Raw genomic sequence first — 22,500 nt, 5'->3', positions numbered from 1 at the left:
ACCTAAACTGAGCTTCTAGACATGAAGCTGCAATGTCTGAGAGAAACAAAGCAGTGAATAGAATTAGCAATAGAGTAGACATTGCAGAAAAAAAAAAAGATTAGTAAACTTGAAGACATAGCAATAGAAATTATGTAAAATAAAACAACAAAACACAGAGAGAAAAGAATAAAATATTGAAAAGATCAGCCAGGCACAGTGGCTCATGCCTGTAATCCCAGCACTTTGGGAGGCCAAAGCTAGTGGATCACTTGAGGCCAAGAGTTCAAGACCAGCCTGGCCAACATGGTGAAACCCCATCTCTACTAAAAATACAAAAATTAGCTGGGTGTGGTAGAGGGCACCTGTATTCCCAGCTACTCAGGAGGTTGAAGTGGAAGAATTGCTTGAATGTGGGAAGCAGAAGTTACAGTGAGCTGAGATTGTACCATTGCACTTCAGCCTGGGTGACAGAGAGATCCTGTCTAAAAAAAAAAAAAACTGAAAAGAGCATCAGTGATTTTTCAGACAACCTCAAGTAGTCTAATATAAGTGTAATTGAAGTTTCTGAGATGGGAGAAAAGAATGAAAAACATATTTGAACAAATAATGACCAGAGATTTTTCAATTTTGATTAAAGCAATCTACTCATCACACTAAGAATCTCAGTGAGCCTCAAACACAAGAAATATGAATAAGCCTACACCAAAGTGCGTCATAATCAAATTGTTGAAAACCACTAATGAAAAGAAAATCTTAAAAGTGACCAGGGAAACAAATCCTGCTACACATTAACAAGGGTTAGTACTACAGTAGATTTTATTTTTTCTGAGACAGAGTTTTGCTCTTGTTGCCCAGGCTGGAGTGCAATGGTGGGACCTTGGCTCACTGCAATCTCTTTGTCCTGGGTTCAAGCTATTTTCCTGCGTCAACCTCTCTGAGTAACTGGGATTACAGGTGCCCACTACCATGCCTGGCTAATTTTTGTATTTTTAGTAGAGATGGGGTTTCATCATGTTGGCCAGGCTGGTCTCGAACTCCTGACTGCAGGTGATCCACCCACCTCAGCCTCCCAAAGTGCTGGGATTACAGGATTGAGCCACTGCGCCTGGCCTACAGCAGATTTCTTAAAGGAAAAAAAAGGCCAACAAAAGAATATTTTATTTTTATTTTATTTATTTTTGAGACAGCTTTCTTTACTCTGTCACACAGGCTGGAGTGCAGTGGTGCAATTTTGGCTCACTGCAACCTTTGCCTCATGGGTTCAAAGGATTCTCCTGTCTCAGCCTCCCAAGTAGCTGAGATTACAGGTATGCACCATCAGGCCTGGCTAATTTTTGTATTTTTAGTAGAGACTGGGTTTCAACATATTGGTCAGGCTGGTCTTGAACTCCTAACTTCAGGAGATCTGTCTGCCTCAGCCTCCCAAAGTGCTGGGATTACAGGTGTGAGCCACTGAGCTGGGCCCAAAAGACATTTTAAGTACATGATTTAAAATACTGAAAAGCAAAAAATAAAAAATAAATATTAAAAAGCCAACTCATAGAGGGAGGATCCAAGATGGTGGAATAGTAACAGCTCTGGAGTGCAGTTCCCAGTGAGAATGCAGAGGTCGCTGCAAGTGATCCCCAGGTAAGCAGGGTCTGGAGTGGACCTCCAGCAGTCCTACAGCAGAGGGGCCTGACTGTTAGAAGGAAAACTAAAAAACAGAAAGAAATAACTTCATCATCAACAAAAAGGATGTCCATTCAGAGACCCCATCTGAAAGTCACCAACTACGAAGACCACAGGTAGATAAATCCACAAAGATGGGAAGAAGCCAGTGCAAAAAGGATGAAAACAGCTAAAACCGGAATGCCTCTCTTTCTCCAAGGCATCACAACTCCTCACCAGCAAGGGAACAAAGCTGGCTGCAGAATGAGTCTGATGAATTGACAGAAACAGGCTTCAGAAAGTGGGTAATAACAAACTTCTCTGAGCTCAAAGAACATGTTCTAACCCAAAGCAAAGAAACTAAGAGCCTTGAAAAAAGGTTTGATGAAATGCTAATGAGAATAAACAGCTTAGAGAGGAATATAAATGAATTGATGGAGCTGAAAAACACAGCAGGAGAACTTCGTGAAGCATACAGAAGTTTCAGTAACCGAATTGACCAAGCAGAAGAAAGGATATCAGAGATTGAAGATCAACTCAATGAAATAAAATGAGAAGGCAAGATTAGAGAAAAAAGAGTAAAAAGAAATGAACAAGGCCTCCCAGAAATATGGAATTATATGAGAAGACCTAATCTACATTTGATAGGTGTACCTGAATGTGATGGAAAGAATGATTCAAGCTGGAAAACACGCTTCAGGATATTATCCAGGAGAATGTCCCCAACCTAGCAAGGCAGGCCAACATTCAAGTCCAAGAAATACAGAGAACACCACAAACATATTCCTCAAGAAGAGCAACCCCAAGGCACATAGTCGTTAGATTCACCAGGGTTGAAATGAAGGAGAAAATGCTAAGGGCAGTCAGAAAGAAAGGTCGGGTTACCCACAAAGGGAAGCCCATCAGACTCACAGCAGATCTCTCAGCAGAAACCCTACAAGCCAGAAGAGAGTGGGGGCCAATATTCAACATCCTTAAACAAAAGAACTTTCAACCTAGAATTTCATATCCAGCCAAACTAAGCTTCATAAGCTAAGGAAGGCTGAGGCAGGAGAATTGCTTGAATTCGGGAGGCAGAGGTGGAGGTTGCAGTGAGCTGAGATCAGGCCACTGCACTCCAGCCTTGTGACAGAGCAAGATTCTGTCTCAAAAAAACAAAACAAAACAAAAAACCCCACCACCACCACCAATGAAAAACTAGAAAAAGAGGAACAAATTAAACCCAGAGAAAGAAAAATAAAGGTAATACAACCAAAACAATGAAATAAAAAACAAATGAAGGAAACCAATGGAAGCAAAAGATGGTTTGTTGAGAAAATCAGTAAAATTGCTAAACCTCCAGGCGAAGTGATCAGGAATGAAAGAAGATACCTATTACCGATATCAGGAATGACAGGGGTGAGGCGTCATCACTGCAGCTTCCACAGATATTGAAAAGATAAAAGGGCATATTATCAGCAACTTTATGCCAATAAATTAAACGACCCAGGTGAGCTGGATGAATTCCTTCAAAAACACCCATGACCGCAGCTCACCCAAGAAGGAGCAGAACCAGAATAGCCTCATATCTATAAAAACATTTGAATCTTTGGTTAAAAATCTTCCCACAGAATACCCGTCAGGTCCAGGTGGTTTCACTGGTGAGTTCTCTCTATATATACATAGAGACGGAGTTTCGCTCTTGTTACTCAGACTGGAGTGCAATGGCGCAATCTCAGCTCACAGCAACCTCCACCTCCTGGGTTCAGGCAATTCTCCTGCCTCGGCCTCCAGAGTAGCTGGGATTACAGGCACACGCCACCATGCCCAGCTAATTTTTTATATTTTTAGTAGAGACGGGGTTTCACCATGTTGACCAGGACGGTCTCGATCTCTTGACCTCGTGATTCACCCGCCTCGGCCTCCCAAAGTGCTGGGATTACAGGTTTGAGCCCCCGCGCCCAGAGAGTTCTATAAAACATTTAAGGAAGAAATAATACCTATTCTTAAACTACTCCAGAAAACTGAAGAAGAGGGAATACGTCCCAATTCTTTCTACAAGGCCAGCATCATCCTGATTAAAAAACAATTAGCGGCCAGGCCCTTCCTCCCTCGTCGCGGGGACTCTTAGAAAGCGCTGCTGTTCCGCGCCCATCTCGCACCTCGCCTTCGCCTGCCGCCACGTACCTGGGAAGCGCTGCTGCTGTCCCGGCCGGGCCCGCCGCCCTGGGGCTCGGCGGCCGTCGACTCGGCTGCACTGCGGGGCGGGCCCCGAGGACAGCCCGCCGCCGCCCCGCAGTCGGGGCTTGCATTGGCCGCCCCGTGCCTCTACAGCGAGGCAGTGGCCGACCGTCAGGATGACCCCAACTTCTTCAACATGGTGGAAGGCTTCTTCCACCGTGACGCCAGCATTGTGGCGGACAAGCTGGTGGAGGACCTGAGGACCCGGGAGAGAGAGGAGCAGAAGCGGAGCCTGGTGCGCCGCATCCTGCGGATCATCAAGCCCTGAAACCACGTGCGGAGCCTCTCCTTCCCCACCCGGCGCGACGACAGCTCTTGGGAGGTCATCAAAGGCTGGGAGGTCACTGGGCCCAGCACAGCCAGCACCGCACTCCCCGCAAGGGAGGTATCCGTCACAGCACTGCTTGAGTGTAGATGAAGTAAAAGCTTTGGCTTCTCTGATGACATACAAATGTGCAGTGGTTAATGTGCCGTTTGGGGGCGCTAACGCTGGTGTTGAGATCAATCCCAAGAACTACTATACTGATAATGAATTGGACAAGATCACAAGGAGGTTCACCATGGAGCTGGCAAAGAAGGGCTTTATTGGTCCTGGCATTGATGTCCCTGCCCCAGACATGAACACAGGTGAGGGGGAGATGTCCTGGATCCCTGATATCTATGCCAGCACCATAGGCCACTGCAATATTAATGCACATGCCTGTGTTACTGGTAAACCCATCAGTCAAGGGGGCATCCACGGACGCATTTCTGCTACTGGCCATGGTGTCTTCCATGGGGTTGAAAACTTCATCAGTGAAGCTTCTTACATGAGCATTTTAGGAATGACACCAGGATTTGGAGATAAAACATTTGTTGTTCAGGGATTTGGGTAATGTGGGCCTACACTCTATGATATTTGCATCGTTTTGGTGCTAAATGTATTGCTGTTGGTGAGTCTGATGGGAGTATATGAAATCTAGATGGTTTTGACCCAAAGGAACTGGAAGACTTCAAATTGCAACATGGGTCCATTCTGGGCTTCCCCAGGGCAAAGCCCTAGGAAGGAAGCATCTTGGAGGCTGACTGTGACATACTGACTCCCAGATGCCAGTGAGAAGCAGTTGACCAAATACAACACACCCAGAGTCAAAGCCAAGATTACTGATGAAGGTGCCAGCGGGCCAACAACTCCAGAAGCTGATAAGATCTTCCTGGAGGGAACATTACGGTTATTCCAGATCTCCACCTGAATTCTGGAGGAGTGACAGTATCATACTTTGAGTGGCTTAAGAATCTAAGTCATGTCAGCTATGGCCATTTGATCTTCAAATATGAAGGGGATTCTAACTACCACTTGCTCTTGTCTGTTCAAGAGAGTTTACACTTGATCTTAGCTGAAAGGCCGAGAAGTAATCAAGAGAGTTTAGAAAGAAAATTTGGAAAGGATGGTGGAACTATTCCCACTGTACTTACGGCAGAGTTCCGAGATAGGATATCGGGTGCATCTGAGAAAGGCATCATGCACTCTGGCTTGGTGTACACAATGGAGCATTCTGCCAGGCAAATTATGCACACAGTCATGAAATGTAACCTGGGATTGGACCTGAGAACAGCTGCCTATGTCAACGCCATTGGGAAAGTCTTCAAAGTGTACAATGAAGCTGGTGTGACCTTCACATAGATGGATCATGGCTGACTTCCTCACTACCCTCTTCGTCTGTAGCTTCTGCAGACCTATCATGAGTTTACATGTAACCTCAGAAATCCCTTTCTCTCCTGACTCATTAGTAATGGATACCATTCTCAACAAGTCAATCCAAATCAACCCCTTAAGAAGAAAGAAATTAAGGTTATGGGATCGTGTACAAGCTGAGTGTGAAAGTAGACATCATCTACACCAGAGAGCCATTTTGGTATTTTACCTTTAAATAAAAAGTCTCCTCCATCTGGAAAAACAGACAAACAAATTAGCTGGGAACGGTGGCACGTGCTTGTAGTTCCAAGTACTTGGGGACTGACCCTTTGAACCTGAGAGGTGGAGGCTGCAGGAGCTGAGATTGCACCACCGCACTCCAGCCTGGGTGACAAAGTGAAATTCTGTCTCCAAAAATAAATAAACAAAAGAAAAAGAAAAAACAAAGAAATGAAATGAGGTTACTTTTTCTTTCTTTCTTTTTTTTTTTTTTTGATACTGAATTTCACATTCTTGCCCAGGCTGGAGGGCAGTGGCATGATCTTGACTTGCAACCTCTACCTCCTGGGTTCAAGCGATTCTCCTGCCTCCCAAGTATCTGGGATTAGAGGCATGCACCACCAGGCTTGGCTAATTTTGTATTTTTAGTGGAGACCAGGGTTTCACCATGTTGGTCAGGCTGGTCTCAAACTCCTGACATCAGGTGGTCCGCCCGCCTTGGCCTCCCAAAGTGCTGGGATTACAGGCATGAGCTACCACTCCCTGCCCATTTTATTTTTCCTTTCTTTACTTTTTTTTTTTTTTTTTGAGATGGAGTCTTACTCTGTCACCAGGCTGGAGTACAGTGGTGCAATCTCGACTTACTGCAATCTCCACCTCTTGGGTTCAAGCAATTCTCCACCTCAGCCTCCCAAGTAGCTGGGACTACAGGCGCATGCCACCATGCCCAGCTAATTTTTCTGTATTTTTAGTAGAGACGGGGTTTCACCATATTGGCCAGAATGATCTCGATTTCCTGACCTCATGATCTACCTGCCTTGGCCTCCCAAAGTGCTTGGATTACAGGCGTGAGCCACCATGCCCGGCCAAAGACTTTTTTAAAATTAAAAAACAAAAACAGAAAACCCAGCAGACCATTTTTCTAGAAATTGGCAGGCTTGTTCTAAAAATTCATGTGGAAATGCTAAGGACCCAGAATAGCCAAAATAACTTTGGAAAATAAGAATAAATTTAGAGTACTAACACTATCAGATTTCAAGACTTAAAAAGCCACAGTAATCAAGCCCAGGGATCAGCACGCATTTTCTTAAAGGGCCAAACAGTAAATATATTAGGACTGTGGGCCCTGTGGTTTCTGTCACAACCACTCAGTTCTGCCATTGTAGTGCGCAAGCAACCATAGGCAATGTCTACTGAATAGGAGTGTCTCTGTTCAATAATTTTTTTTGAATGGTCATGCCCAGGAGCCCTACAGCTTCCCTAAAAAAAGTGAATGGAAAATATGATATTTGAGTGAGCATAAAGACAAAGAAGCCTTTTATTTATGTGCTAATCCTCCCTCACACTTCCTAATCCATGATTAGCTAAGAACTACACTGCATAAACTTCCCCCTACCTTGAAGAAGTCCTTCTAACACGTCCCTGTGTCTCAGGGGTTGGCTATGAGCTGTGAGATTCAAATGTTCCTTTGGCATAGGAAATTCTAAGCATCTTAAATATGTAATGTGGAAAAAATTGGATAATGTAACCTTGTCAATAAACTGTCTGGCTCAAGGTTTCCTGGCAGGGGCTGGGGGTGGAGTAAGTAGCTAGGGTAGGGTAAGTAGGACCGTTGTAGAATTAACAGTGGAATGCAAGATGAACGTCAGCACCCCCAACCAAAGAAATGCAACCATTCATACACAAATATACACACTTCTCATGATGTCTGCAATATTTACATTGGAGACATTTTATTTACCCTGGAGTTCTTTGACTGCGCTAATAATGCCTGACAGACATTGAATGGAAATTATGTGCCAGAAACTTCACATACTTATTTCTGTTCCTTACAACGATCCCATGAATTAGTTTCTGTCATTCCCATTTTATAGAAGTAACAGATATTTAGAGATTTTAGGGAATGTGGCCAAAGTTACATTAGCTATTGAGTGGCTCAATGGGGTTTACACTCAAGACTGATTGAAACCAAATTGAACTCTCTCCTCCCTACCCTGAGTCATGCTGAGACAAGCAGTGGGGCACTGAGGGGTCTGAGCAGACCCTGAGGACCTGTTCTGTGGATTGCCCAGCTGTGCCAGCCAGAGGCCAGAAGCTAAGCTGGGAGATAATTGTGCATGGCCACGTCCAGTTCTCTGCACTGGCCAGTTCTAGCTGTGAAAGTCCAGCTAGGCCAAGGGTTGATCTGAGGATGCCAGTGCAGACCTTTCCATTGGCCTATTTTCTTCAAGACTTAATGAAGCCATCAGAGGTTTCTGCAAACCCTGTAGCTTAGAGCAGGACAATGGCCTTTGGATTTTCACAGTGCGTTGGCCAGTGGGAATTAGAATTCAAGATGAGATCTGGGTGGGAAAACAAAGCCAAAGCATGTAATTCTGCTCCTGGCTTTTCCCAGATCTCATGTCCTCACATCTCTAACCAATCATGCCTTCCCAACAGTCCCCCAAAGTCTTAACTTAGTTCCACATTAACTCAAAAGTCCAAGTCCAAAGTCTCATCTGAGACAAGGCAAGTCCCTTCCACCTATAAGTCTGTAAAATAACTTTTAAAAAATGAGTTACTTCCAAAATACAATGGGGTTACAGGCATTGGATAAATGCTCCCATTCCAGATGGGAGAAATTGGCCAGAACAAAAAGGGCCACAGGCCCCATGCAAGTCCAGAATCTAGTGGGCAGTCATTAAATCTTAAAGCTCCAAAACAACCTCCTTTGACTCCATGTCCCACATCCAGGGCCCGCTGATGCAAAGGGTGGACTCCCAAGGCTGTGGGCATCCATGAAGGCAGTAGAGTGAAATGGACATTCTGACGTCCATGGCAAGTGGGGTGCCAAGGAGCAAGGCCAAAGTATCACAAAGTCAACCAAAACTCGGTTAATCAAGATGAAACAGGTGATTAAGCAGCAACTTGTGTCTGCTGTGTTGTACCACAGAAAATCCCAGTCTCGAAGGAGTTCACACTCTATAAACACACATATATTTTAAATTATGTATATTAACATGTTATATGCATACATGTAATGTATATACGTCATGAGACATGATTATTATAATTAATATATTAATATAATGTAGCCTATATTACATATATTATATATACAGATGGTCCCTGATTTATACACACATATATGTACATATATACACACACATATATAGTGAGATACATATATATTTATATATATACAGATGGTTCAACTTTAGAATGGTATGGAAGTGATGTGCATTCCATAGAAGGCAGTTCAAGGCTCTCTCACGATGCTAGTGAGCAACCGTGTGTGTAACTCCCAGCCAGCCATGCAATCATCAGGGTGAACTGATATTCTATAGTGGACCGTGTTGTCAGATGCTTTTGCCCAGCTGCGGGCTAATGTAAGTGTTCTGAGTGCGTTTAACTGTCACCCACACTGGAGTGCAGTGGCGTGATCTTGGCTCACTGCAACCTCCGCCTCCTGGGTTCAAGTGATTCCTCAGCCTCAGCCTCCTGAGTAGCTGGGATTACAGATGTGTGCCACCATACCTGGCTAATTTTTGTATTTTTAATGGGGCCGGGGTTTCCCCATGTTGGCCTGTGGTGATGAACTCCTGATCTCAGGTGATCTGCTCGCCTTGGTCTCCCAAAGTTCTGGGATTACAGGCGTGAGCCACCGTTCCTGGCCAGGTTAGGTGTATTAAATATCCTTTCAACTTATATTTTTAGCTTACCAAGGCTTTATCAGGCTGTAACCCCATCGTAAGTCCAGGGCATCTGTATTACAAATTTCTGAAGAGCTTTGCAAGCCATTTGGAGGCCTCTAAACTTTAGCAGAAGAGTACTGGGGGGCCACTGAAGGTCACATGGGAGAGAGGGACGCAGCTCGTGTTTTCGAGACTTTGTTGTAGCTGTAGTGTCAGAAAGGCCCCAAGTGTGGGTGGGGACTATGCTGGCTGCAGGCTGCTCCAGGCATTTTCTTCCCCACTTTTTTTTTCTGTAATGATGGTGTTCCTACTCTGTCACTCAGGCTGGAGTGTACTGATATGATCATGGCTCACTGTAGCCTTGACCAGACGTGCTCAAGCAATTCTCCTATCTCAATCTCCCCAGTAGCTAGAACCATTATTTTTAAAAATGTTTTATAGAGATAGAGTCTTGCTATGTTGCCCAGGCTGGTCTTGAAATCTTGGACTCAAGTGATCCTCCTGCCTCAGCCTCCCAAAGTGTTGGAATTACAGGTATGAGTCACTGGGCCTGGCCTAGACATTTTCTTAACACCTTTTACAGAGAGATGTGTACACCCTGGGTGGGAACCGGGATGAGCAAACAGGCTCCTTCCTCACAGGCTTGCCTATGAATTACCTACCCTGTTATGGAGTTGGATGTGAAGACTGTAGATCCGGCCCTGTTCAGAACTCTGGAGAAGGAGGTGTATGCTATTTAAGACATCCAGCTTCTTTCCGAGAGGGGTGGTTGGGGATGAAGAAAGGTGTCTTCTGCTGGGCTGAGGACTGAGTGGGATGCACATGCCAAGCAGGGGGTGGTGGGGGTGAGGGAGGAACTCAAGGGAGCTCAAACTCCCCGAGAGACCAAGACAAAGGTGGGTTTGTGGGGACAGGCAGGTCCGGAGGAAAAGAGCTAGGAGAGTAGATGGAGAGGGGAAGAGATGAGAGGGGCTGGAGTGTGAGCTTGAGGCTAGCGTGGGAGGAAGTGGCTACACATACTCCTTGACCTGGAGAAGGCAAACCTTCTGTGAAGTTGCAGAAGACTCGGGGAGAGTCTTGGAAACCCAGTGAGCACAGAATGGGGGTTTTGAGGGCTATCTGTCAAAGCATCTTCTACTGTCCAGGAGAGAAGCACCCACATTCTTTACAGACTGAGATGTTTTCTTCAGTGATTCTGTATGGACATGGCTCTGCCCTTCTGATGTGAGGACATAAGTCAGGGCAATGAGCTAAGGGCCTGGGCCACTGTTGGGCGCTGGGCAGGTGAGGGGATGCTGTGGCTCTGTCCCTCTGACTTCCTGGCCATGCTGGCTCCTGCTGGAATCTCACACCCAGCAAGAACCAGCCTACATTTTTCACCCCATCTTGGGCTGGCTCCTCTCCAGCTTTGATGACAGAGGCTGCTCTGGGCCCTGGATCTGGCTGGGCACCCAGTCCTCCTCACAGGAAGCATTCTGGGTTGGCAGAGCTTTCACGGAACCTACCCTATGGCTTGGGCAGATCCCGCCCCTCCACCCCCACTCCATGCCCCACTAGAGAACAGGCTGCCTGAAAGCGGTGTTTGTTCCCACTAGGAAAACATGGTCAACTCACCTGGCCAGGGGCTCCCAGGACTGAGAGGGAGCCAGGCTGCCAGGGCCTGGCTGGACCCACCTGTCCTGTGTGCACGGGGTACCTGCTCCTTTGCCACGCCTGCCCTGGCCCCTCCTCTCAGGCTTGCTTCGTGCCTGGCCTGGGCCATCTCTGTCCTCTCTTCCCCTTCCTTCTGTCTCTGGCTGTCCTGCCTGTCTCTTTCCCTGCTCCTCTTTTTCTCTCTTCCTTCTCTGCCGCCCATGTTGCCCCTTTCTTCCTCTCTGCCCCCTTCCTGCTCCTCCGCCTTCCCGCTCCTCTGCCTTCCTGTTCCTTTCTCAACCAAGCTCTGTCTCTGTCTCTCAGTTTGCTTGTCTTCCTCCCACCCCTGCCCTCTGTCTTCTCTCCAGGCCCAGGCAGGTTAATCTGAAAAATAAAGGGTGATATTTCTTTCAGAAAACAGCCTATTTAGGCTCACAAATACGGTGTCAGGGAGGGTCATCCCCTGGGAACCGTGGACCCAGCCAGCTGGGGAGGGGTTTGGCGTGTGGGAGGACCCAGTGCTAGAAGTGGGTTTGGAGGGAAAATGTCCATAAGAGTTTCCAGCTTCTGTCCTTTGACCTTGCCCACGCCACCACCTGCAACGGTAAAAATAAATGCATAACAATGATTGCTATTACAAAGGTTGCCATTTACTGCCATGCCAATCATTTTACCTACAGTATCATATTTAGCCCTGACAACAGTCCTACAAATTGGTCCCATTGCCCCTCTTAGCAAATGAGGAAATCGAGGGTCAGAGGAGTCACCCCACCCTTAGGTGGCAGCCCCAGTCTGACAGCCTCCAGGCCCCCTTATCCTCTGCACTAGGAGGTGGGCCTGCTGATGGCTTTCACTTTGGTATTTGAGGAACCTGAGCAAGGAGCTGGTGCCACCTTGTCATTTTCCAGAAAAGGGGAATGTGTGGTAAGGTGATGCCCTGCCCGTGGCCACTCAGCAGGTCAACGGCGACAGACATAAACCCAGGCCTCTGAGGTCCCAGAGAGAGGGGAGGAGCGGGCTCAGGGCCTGGCCTGTGACTCTAGGCGGCCTCCCTCCTCTCTGTGTGGCCTCTGTCAAGCCCTGCCCTTCTCTCAGCTGCACCTTCCCCATCTGAGGGGATCCTAGAATGCCCTCCTAGGACTCTGTCGAGGGTCCTGGCCCTCAGCTGGGGACACGGGAAGAGGTCTGAGGATTTCCTTTTTGAAGCTTAAATTTCATTATTTGATTAACTTGTGCATGAGGTTTTTGTAGCTGAGAGGGAATCCTTTTAAAGCAATTTAAAGAAAGTAAGTGAGATGATGCTTTAAAAAGAAAGTTCTGTGTGGCCATACTGAAGTCGGTTGCAGGTTGGGCCTCCCCAGTGTTCCATAACCATGAGAAGGGGGATGATTCTGCCCCTCAGAGCCCCCATCCTGCTTCCCAGTGACCCTGCACTGAAGCTTCACAAGGCTGAGGGTGAGCTTTCCAAAGTGTTTCGTTCATTCATTCGGCAAGTGTTTGTTGACCACCTACTATGTGCCACACACCCTTCTAAGCACAGGGGCTACCTCAAAGAAAAAAGCAGACAGAAGTCCTGCCCTCATGGGTCTTCCATTCTAGGACAGAGGACAAGGGATAAAGATGATGAATGAATGAGACATGGCCGTATGTGAGTTTAAAGTGATCCGGGCAGATGAAGCAGAGGAAGGTCCAGAGAGTGTGGAGCAGAGGAGGCTGTTTAGCCAGGGTGGCCAGGGAATCAGACTGCATCACCCGCCCAGGACCCCCAAAGCTGCCTACTGGCCCCAGAAGGATGCCCAAGCACCTCTCCCAGAACACAGGCCTTGGCTGCCCCCAATTCACACAGCAGAGGGGTGTCTCTGTCCTCTTTCTAGGTTCATACTGTCCCTACGGTGGGAAGCTGTCCCTGCAATGGGAAGGCCCCACCCTCTCATCTCCACCTGGCATTTTCAGTCTAATTCTTCTAAAGTCAGCTCAAGGTCCACTCCCTCCAGGACCCCCTCACTGACTTCCTCCAATGCCACTGGTGTCAATGCTGCCCCTTTGCCCCCATGCCCCTGTGCCTCTGAGTGGACACAAACCGGACAGCCCAGCGACCACAGAGCTGATCTTAGCAAGGATTTGGCCCAATGTTTCTGGTGAGGGGCCCCTGGCAGTCACCTCCCTGTGAGCATTCTCTATGCTCAGAGAGGGCTGTGGGTTACCCAGAGCTACACAGCAGGGGCCCGACCCCCAGGCAGTGTCATTCTCAGAGATAGTACTGCCAGCCTCACCCGGGAGTCCTGACTCCATTGCCAGGGTAGGGGCAATGCCTGGGCAGCTGTCCCTATAGAGATGAAGAGGAGATGAGGTTTTTTTTAATGTTCATTTTTTGTAGAGATGAGGTCTCACTATGTTGCCCACACTGGACTAAACTCCTGGGGTCAAGTGATCCTCCCACCTCAGCCTCTCAAACTGCTGGGTGTGATCCACTGCACCAGGCTAAGGTGGGGTTTTAGAATTGCCCCACAGTCCTGCTCCCCCCGGAAAACCTCCACAAGGATGGCCCCAGAGACATTCATTTCCTCCTGTCCCATCTCCAGGACACCTCCTGAGACCACTCCATGCTCATGCCTGGGACTTTGAGGGACACAGAAACATCAAGACATGGCCCAGCCTCCAGGATCGTGTGATCTAGTGGGAGACAAGAGACCCCAAACACACCAGCAGCACAAGGGTGGGGAGGTGGGGAGGTAGGGGGAGGTGGGGTGGTGGAGGCAGGTGGAGAGGTGGGGGCAGGTGGAGAGGTGGGGGCAGGTGAAGAGTTGGCAGCAGGTGATATCCCTGGGCAGAGGCAGAGTATCCACGGCGTCCGACTGTGTAAGCTGTGTGACTTTGGTCAAGTGCCCTGTCTCTCTGTGCCTCAGAGTTCTCATCTGTAAAATAGGAAAGATCACATCTACTTCATAGGATTGCTGTGATTACTACATGAGTTTCTAAAGGTCACCCCCATAGGGCAGCACAGGCCTGTGCTAAATATCACCCAAACTCTACTTAGCTCTCAGCACAGACACTTAGGATACACCTGATTGTGTGTCCTTTCAGCTGCATTTCTGCCCTTGATGCCTCTCTGAGTGTCAGGGACACCTGTCAAGGGGGAAAATTCTGTTTCAAAGGTGCAAGAAAAGAGCATAGGAGGCTTAGCAGTGTATTGGGCTAATATGGGTTCTTAATAAAGGTGTACATAGCGAGGACGAAGGGCTGCTGTGAGGCTGAGCTGGGGGCAGAGGGTCTGGGGTGTTTTCTGGTACCTTGTGTTAGGGTCCTGGGCTGTTCTCCTAATTGGCAATGTTGTTAAGATGTTACTCAATTGCAAATGTGTTTAGGGCAAGGAATGGTCCACTTGGCACCCCTTGGGGCTCTCAGCATACCTTGCAGGGTGTGTCCCTCCAGAAACAGACTCAGAGACTGGTCTGGCAAGGTGCTTCCCCACACATCCAGGGCTCGCCAGGTGAGGCCAGGCCTTATTGCTTTCTGGCTTGCCAGCATCTCACCAGGTGCACACAGAAGATACGCAGTGAGCACCAGTGCATTTCTTACAGAATCATTTATTTGCTTCAGAGTTTATATTGCTTTATCTTTTTTCTTCTTTTTTTTTTTTCTGGTACCCAGATGAGCTGAAAATTTTCTTTCTTTCTTTTTTTTTGAGACAGAGTTTCCCTCTGTCACCAGGCTGGAGTGCAGTGGCATGATCTCAGTTCACTACAACCTCTGCTGCCCGGGCTCCAGCAATTCTTGAGCCTCAGCCTGACAGGTAGCTGTAACCAAAGGCATGCTCTGTTGCACCTGGCTGATTTGTCTTGTATTTTTTGTAGAGATGGGATTTCACAGTGTTGCCCAGGCTGGTCTCAAAATCCTGAGCTCAAGCGATTCACCCTCCCTGGCCTCCCAAAGTGCTGGAATTACAGGTGTGAGACACCGCATCCTGCCAAGCTGAAAATTTTTAATCTCCTTTATTTCAGTTTTTTCCAGACATCAAAGTAATACGTTTGGTTTGATTAGAAAAATACAGAAAGGTGAGAAAGTCACATATAATCCCACCAAAAGGTTGTTTTCTAAGGTAATGCCTGCTTCCATGTTAATGTGCAATATATATTTTGTGTGCATATGTCATATGTATATGTGTGTGTGTGTGTATGTGTGTGTGTGTATTGAGAATGACAACTGATACCTTGTGTTGATTGAGTCCTTCCTCAGCCAGGTACTGTGCTTATTTGTCCCTGGCATTACTCCATCTGGCTCAGGTAAGGTGACTCTGGGGGCAGCCTTCGCCCGCATCACATCCTGCCTGTCTAACGAAGTAAGGCATTAGGCACAGGGGCCACAGGAACAGGCATTCCAGAGACGCTGGGAGAAGGGTGAGGACACCTGAGCTACAATAGTCAGGGAAGGCTTTGTGGAGGAGGTGAGACTGAGCCTGACCTGGAAGGACGGGACAAATTGGAAAGTAGCCCCAGCAGTGCGTGCTACAGCGTGACAGTGGCCTGAAGGTGCGGATCCACACTGATACTTCTGAGCTCTAGTGTTATATTCCCTGATGAGGGAGGGCGGTGCAAAGGGGTTCTGAGTGGTTAAAGCCCAAATGCTGGATCAGATGGACCTGTGCTGAAATCCCGGCCACCTTGAACTGGCTGCAGGACGGTGTGCAGGTCACTTTTCCTTCCAGAGTATGTAGGGCCCTCATCTGTACAGTGGGCAATCTGGGGCTCCTGTTTCACAGGGATGGCATGAGGGCTCAAAGACAGCATGTGCCCCGACTTGAGTGCAGTCCAGCCCAGCACCGGGTCAGTGTGCCATGAAAGCACACAGGGAAAGGTGGCGAAGCATAGATGGAGCTGGTCACGGAGGCACCAGGCTTAGGAGGTGAGGCAGCCGTGGCTGCATCAGTGCTTACTGGAGCTCTCTCTCCAAGATCTGTGAATACCTACTTCCCTGAAGATCACTGGAAATCCGGCTTCACTTCAGGAGGTCTGCGGTGGCCCACGGTCTATCGCCTTCTCTCCCTGCTGCCAGAGCTGCTGAGCTTCGAGGATGTGGTGGGCGGTGCCCTCTGCTCTCTTCTCCTGCACAGAAGCTCGGAGGCCTCTCTGCAGTCCCCCAGGGTGGCCGGGGCAGCGGCTCTGCTCTCCTGCCTGTCCTTTGCATAGTTCATCTCCTTCCCTGCTGGCTCTTCTCCCAGCTCTTCTTGCCACCTTGGAAGAGGGCACAGGGAGCCAGCCCCAAGGGGCGGGCCAGGGTCATCCTGATTCCCAGCCCCTCCCTCTGTGTCTTTATCTGCACTTTACTTCCTGAGCATGGGAAGAGAGTTAAGTGGGGGCGTCCTTGGCACAGCAACAGCTGCCCACTTACAGGGTGCCCTATCCTCCCCACACCTGTTGCTCATCTCTGGGAGTCCCAGCTGCATCTACCGCCCTCATGGGTGCGTGGCCCTTGGCCTCTGTGGCGAAGTGCCGGTCACTGTCCACCTTTATCATTGCTCTGAATTCACTCACGTTCACTTTGGCTCTTCTGACTGGAACTGAGCAACTGTTACCAAAAAATCACCCTTGGCTGTAACACAGAAACACAGTCATCAGTTACACGCATATTTCAGAGGTATTGGGCCCACATGTTTAATTTCACTTCATTCCTTCCCTATCCCTGCTGTCTCCCAGTCCAGCTTTATTGACTGAGGACATCTGTCTGTTGCTGTCCGACCCAGGGTCCTCAGAACATGCCCTCTCCCATGGAGAAAATACCAGTCCTACCAGGAGGCCCCCACCCATACAAAAAGGTCCACTGGCCCCCACACTCATTCAGGCACTTATGCACACCACATGTATACACACAGCGCACACCACATATCCCCACTGGCTGGGTTGGAGTTCCTGGGGAGGAACACTGTCACCCTTCAAGAGCTGCAGGTCTGGAGAGAGGGTGGTGTGGGAAGTCCTCAGGCTCACAGTGGTTGCAGAATGAGTTTAAGTCGCCTCTGCCTGGAAACCATTTTGGTTTGGTTCGCAGAGTGATTTTTCTTTTTAAAATTAGATGCCAACAATTAAAAATTAGAAGATAGTGGCAACAATTGGTTGAGCTGAGGATGGTAGGGGTATGGGAGTTCGCCTGTTCACCACAGTCCCCAAACCTGCCTCTTCCCTGACACTGTTCGGCTCTTGTTGATGTATGAGTTGGTGACACCCATTCAGTGCTCACAGATGCCAGTGTCTTCCCCGTCTGTGAGCCTGACCCCTAGGAACTCACCAGTCCCCCTGAGGTCAGGCTTTGGAGTCCCTGCTTCCTCATGCTAACACCTGCTCTGCCCACCTGATCTCCAGAACTGCTGTGGGATGCTTGGGGCCATGTGGGATTGAGGGGTTGGGGGTCTCTGGAGAGACAAGGTTCAGTCATTTCTATCAACCCCGGTACTCCAGAGTGGATTCAGCTGGGATCTCTTCCAGGAGTGACCGGCCTCAGTAGTGTGGTCAGCCCCAGGTGAGGCGCTGGGAAGTCAGGACTTCTTGTAAAGTTTCTGTCCTCCGGTAGCTCCCATCCAGTCAATGACACAAGATTTCTGTCTTGAAAGACCTTTCCCATCACCTTTAAAAAATACTTTTTATTAGGAAATAGTCACAGATTTATAAGAAGCTGCAAAAATAGTAGAGACATCTTGTACTTTTCACCCAGTTTTCTCTAATGGCAACATTTTACATGGATTCAGAATGATATAAAAAGGAGAAAATCAGCATTGGCACGATTCGTTGATCTATTCAGATTTCACTGTTTTGATGTACTCTTGTGCCTGTGAGTATATGTGTGTGTGCAGTTTCATCACAAGTGTAGATTTCTATAACCACCACCAAGATCCAGCACCATCCCATCACCCCTTTATCATTCACCCATCTTCCTCCCTCTCCCCGTGTCCCCTAAACCCTGGCAGCCACGAATCTGCTCTCTTTCACTGTAACTTTGCCATTTTGAAAATCTTTTTTTTTATCAAGCATATCACATATGTTATTTAATTTTCACTACAACTGCATGAAGTGTAAGGGCTGTTAATATTCCTGTTTACGTATAAGAAAATTGGGGCTCAGAAAATAACGTGTCTCCACCACAAGTAGTAAGTGGTGGAGTCAGAATATGAATTAGGAACCTTGACATCAGAGTTTACATTTTGAATCACATAACATGTTTGCCATAATGGCCTGCTTTTTTCTTAGATTTAATATCACTGTTAGCTAATGTGTCTACGATGACATTTAGTTGTCATCTCATAATGCTGTGAAACATCTGCTATCATTCATGAGGAAACTGAGGTTTGGTGAGATGAAGTGACTTTCCCATTTTAGGAAGTACAGGGATCAAGATTCAAAGGAAGACTTTCTTTTTCCTTTTCTCTTTCTTTTTACAGAGTCTCACTCTGTTGCCCAGCCTATAGTGCAGTGGCATCGTGATCTTGGCTCACTGTAACCTCTGCCTCTGGGGTTTAAGTGATTCTCCTTGCCTCAGACTTCCCTGTAGCTGGGACTACAGGCATGCACCACCATGCCCGGCGAATTTTCTTTCTTTCTTTCTTTTATTTTTTTGAAAAAGAAAGAAAGAAAGAAAAAAGAATAAAAGAAAAAGAAAAAAGAAAAAAAAAAGAATGAAAGAGAGAAAGAAAGAGGAAGAGAAAGAGGGAGAGAGAACAGGAGTGTTACTTTATTGCCCAGGCTAGAATGCAGTCTAAAAATGGGTATTAAAAACCGCTTTTATGCCAATAATTGTGCTTAACAATGGAAAATCTTAGATAGATGGAATAGTATAGTATGTAACCTTTAGAGACCGTCTTTTCTCAATTAGCATGGTGAACTTGAGATCTGCGTTAGGGTCCTCCAGAGACATAGAACCAACAGGTGTGTGTGTGCACGCATGTGTGTATAAAGGCATACATATGTGTGTATGAATGCACACATATTTGTATATATACCCTTGTGAGAGAGAGAATCATTTTAAGGAATTGGCTCACACAATTGCAGGAACAGGCAAGTCCAAACTCTGCAGGGTGGACTGCAGGCTTGAGACCCGGGAAAATCTGATTTGCAGCTTGAGTCCAAAGGATGGCTGGAAACAGAATTCCTTCTTCCTTGGGGGACTTCAGTCTTTTTCTCTGAAAGCCATCAACTAATTGGATGAGGCTCACCCACAGATGGTGGGTGGATGGGATGAGGCCCACCCAGCAGTTTATGGAAGGTGGTCTGCTTTATTCATATTTTATTATTTATTTATTTATTTTTGAGATGGAGTTTCACTCTTGTTGCCCAGGCTGGAGTGCAACAGGAGTGATCTTGGTTCACTGTAACCTCTGCCTCCCAGGTTCAAGTGATTCTCCTGCCTCAGCCTCCCAAGTAGCTCGGATTACAGGTGCATGCCACCATGCCTGGCTGATTTTTAAAAATTTTTAGTAGAGATGGGGTTTCACTATGTTGGCCAGGCTGGGCTTGAACCCCTGAGCAGGTGGTCCACCTGCCTTGCCCTCCCAAAGTGCTGGGATTATAGGCGTCAGCCACCACAACCAGCTGATCTGCTATTCAAATCTGATTTAAATGTTAATCTCATCTAAAAATACCTGCACAGTGACATCTAGACTGGTGTTTGACTACATAGCTGGTAGCCTAGGCAGGTTGACATATAAAAGTAACCATCATAAGATCTATCCCAGGTGTTGTGTGTTCCATAGCTCATTCCTTTTTAGAGTTGAGTGGTATTCCAAGGTATGTGTGTAACCAGTTTGTTTAACCCACTGAAGGACATTGGGGTTGTTTCCAGTTTGGGGCTGTTACAAATAAAGCTGCTATGAACAATTGTGTGCAGGTGTTTTTACATTTTTCACTTCCCTGGGATAAATGAGGAGTGTGATTGCTGCGCTATGTGGCCAGTATATACTTAACTATTTGAAAACCTGCCAAGCTGATTTCCAGAGTGCCTGGACCATTGTACATTCCCACCAACAATGCATGAGACAGCCACTTTTTCTACCTGCCTGCCAGAATTTTATTTTAGTCATTCTAATAGGTGTATCATGGTATTTTATTGTGGCATTTATTTGCATTTCCCTAATGGCTAGTGATACTGAACACATTTTCATATGTTTTCTTGTCATTTGTGTGTCTTTGGTGAGGCATCTCTTCACATCTTTTGCCTTTTCTTTTTCTTTTTTTTTTTAAGACAGAATCTCACTCTATGGCCAGGCTGGAGTACAGTGGCATGATTCCGGCTCATTGCAACTTCCATTTTCCGGTTTCAAGGAATTCTCCTGACTTAGCCTCTCGAGTAACTGGGATTACAGGCATGTACCACCAGACCCAGCTAATTTTTTGTATTTTTAGTAGAGATGGGGTTTCACCATGTTGGCCAGGATGGTCTCGATCTCTTGACCTAGTGATCCACCCGCCTTGGCCTCCCAAAGTGCTGGGATTACAGGAGTGAGCCACTGTGCCCAGCCCTTTTGCCCATTTTCTAATTGGCTTATTTGGTTTCTCACAGTTGAGTTTAGAGGTTCCTTTATGTATTCTGGATACAAGATGGGTATGTGATTCACGATGTTCCTTAAAATGTGCTCCAAAAGGGATTTGCTCTGGCAGATAAAGGGCTAAAAGTAGTGGGAGCATTGCCAGCAGAGCAAGGATTTTTAATTGAAAAAAATAAGATCCAATTTGTGAATTTTTTTCTCTTATGGATCATGCTTTTTGTGTCTTATCTAGGAGATCCTCGCCCAGTCTGAGGTCTCAAAGATTTTCTCCTAGAAGTTTTGCAGTTTTACACTTCAGTTCAGTGTCCCTTTGGATTATCACCTAGGGCATGCGAGTTAGGTCAAGGTTCATACCTTCCATGTCCAGTTGCTGCAGTGCCATTTGTTGAAAAGATTATCCCCGTTGGACTTTTACAACTTTGTCAGAACTGAATTGGCTATACTTGTGTGAGTCTATTTCTGGGTTCTCTATCCTGTGCCATTGATCTTTGTGTCTATCCCTCTGCCAATATCACATTACCTTGATTAGCATTGCTATGTGCTAAGACTTAAAATTAAGTAGAGGGATTTCTTCCACTTTATCCATTTTTTTTTTTTTTTTTTTTTTTTACTTTTTCTCCAATATGGTTTTAGGCAGGCATGGTGGCCCATGCCTGTAATCCCAATACTTTGAGAGGCCAAAGCAGGAGGATCACTTGAGCCCAGGAGTTCAAGACTAGCCTGGACAACATAGGAAGATCCTGTTTCTACAAATGATTTAAAAATTAACGGGGCATGGTGGTTCCAACTTCTTGGGAGACTGAGGCAGGAAGATTATATGAGCCTTAGAGGTAGAAGACAGTGAGCTAAGATCACACCACTGGACTCCAACCTGGGTGACAGAGTGAGACCCAGTCTCGAAAAAAAGACAAAAAAAAAAAACCCCAAAAAGTTTTAGTCATTCTAGTTCTTTTGTCTTTCCATGTAAATTTTAGAAGCAGCTTGTCTATATTTACAATAAATCTTGCTATGGATCTTGATAGAATTTGCTTTAAAACATAAATAATTTGGGGAAACTGACATCCTTCCTTCTACATGCCAACATCTGTGCCAAAAGTTGGGATGATTTGCAACTGTCTTTTTTTCTACTGAAAAGGCCTGTGACTCTCGGGCCTAGACATGTAGACAATGTTTACTTGCATCAACTCTCTCCAAAATTAGGGCTAACATATAAAGTGGCATTTTACAAAAAGAAAAAAGGTTTTATTGAAGTAAAAATAATTTTAAAAAGAGAGAGATAATTATAGGCCCGGGGCAGTAACACACACCTGTAATCCCAACACTTTGGGAGGCTGAGGCCAGCAGATCATGAGGTCAGGAGTTCGAGACCATCCTGGCCAACATGGGGAAAACCCATCTCTACTAAAAATACAAAAATTAGCTGGGTGTGGTGGTGCACACCTGTAGTCCCAGCTATGTGGGAGGCTGAGGCAGGAGAATCTCTTGAACCCAGGAGGTGGAGGTTGCAGTTAGCCAAGATAGCACCACTGCACTCTAGTCTGGTGACAGAGCGAGACTCCTGCTCCAAAAAAAAAATAAAAAACACATAATTATGTACTTGTCTTATTATGAACTGTAACCTATTCTAATGTCAGAAGCATTGTATTTCTTTTAAATGCATTTTATTTAAAAAAATTTAAATGAATAGATTTGGCCCCACATAGCCAAAACAAAATTGAAAAAAGAAGAACAAAGTTGAAGGTCTCGTACTGCTTGATTTCAAAACTTGCTACAAAGATACAGTAGTCAAAATGGTATGGTGCTGGCATAAAGACAGATATATAGATCAATGGAATCCAATACAGGACCCAGAAATAAACCCTCCCATGGTCAAATGATTTCCAACAATGGTGCCAATGATTTCCAACAATGGAGAAAAAACA

The 22,500-nt window shown here is 46.5% G+C and overlaps 1 pseudogene; it reads left to right on the top strand.

The window, feature by feature from the left end:
- Positions 1 to 4,277: 4,277 nt before the first annotated feature.
- On the top strand, positions 4,278 to 5,515 carry LOC100414279 (glutamate dehydrogenase 1, mitochondrial-like; annotated as a pseudogene).
- Positions 5,516 to 22,500: the final 16,985 nt, after the last annotated feature.

The sequence above is a fragment of the Callithrix jacchus genome, chromosome 6, assembly GCF_049354715.1.
Source record: "Callithrix jacchus isolate 240 chromosome 6, calJac240_pri, whole genome shotgun sequence".
Lineage (NCBI taxonomy): Eukaryota > Metazoa > Chordata > Mammalia > Primates > Cebidae > Callithrix > Callithrix jacchus.
This window is presented reverse-complemented; position numbering and strand designations above follow the sequence as displayed.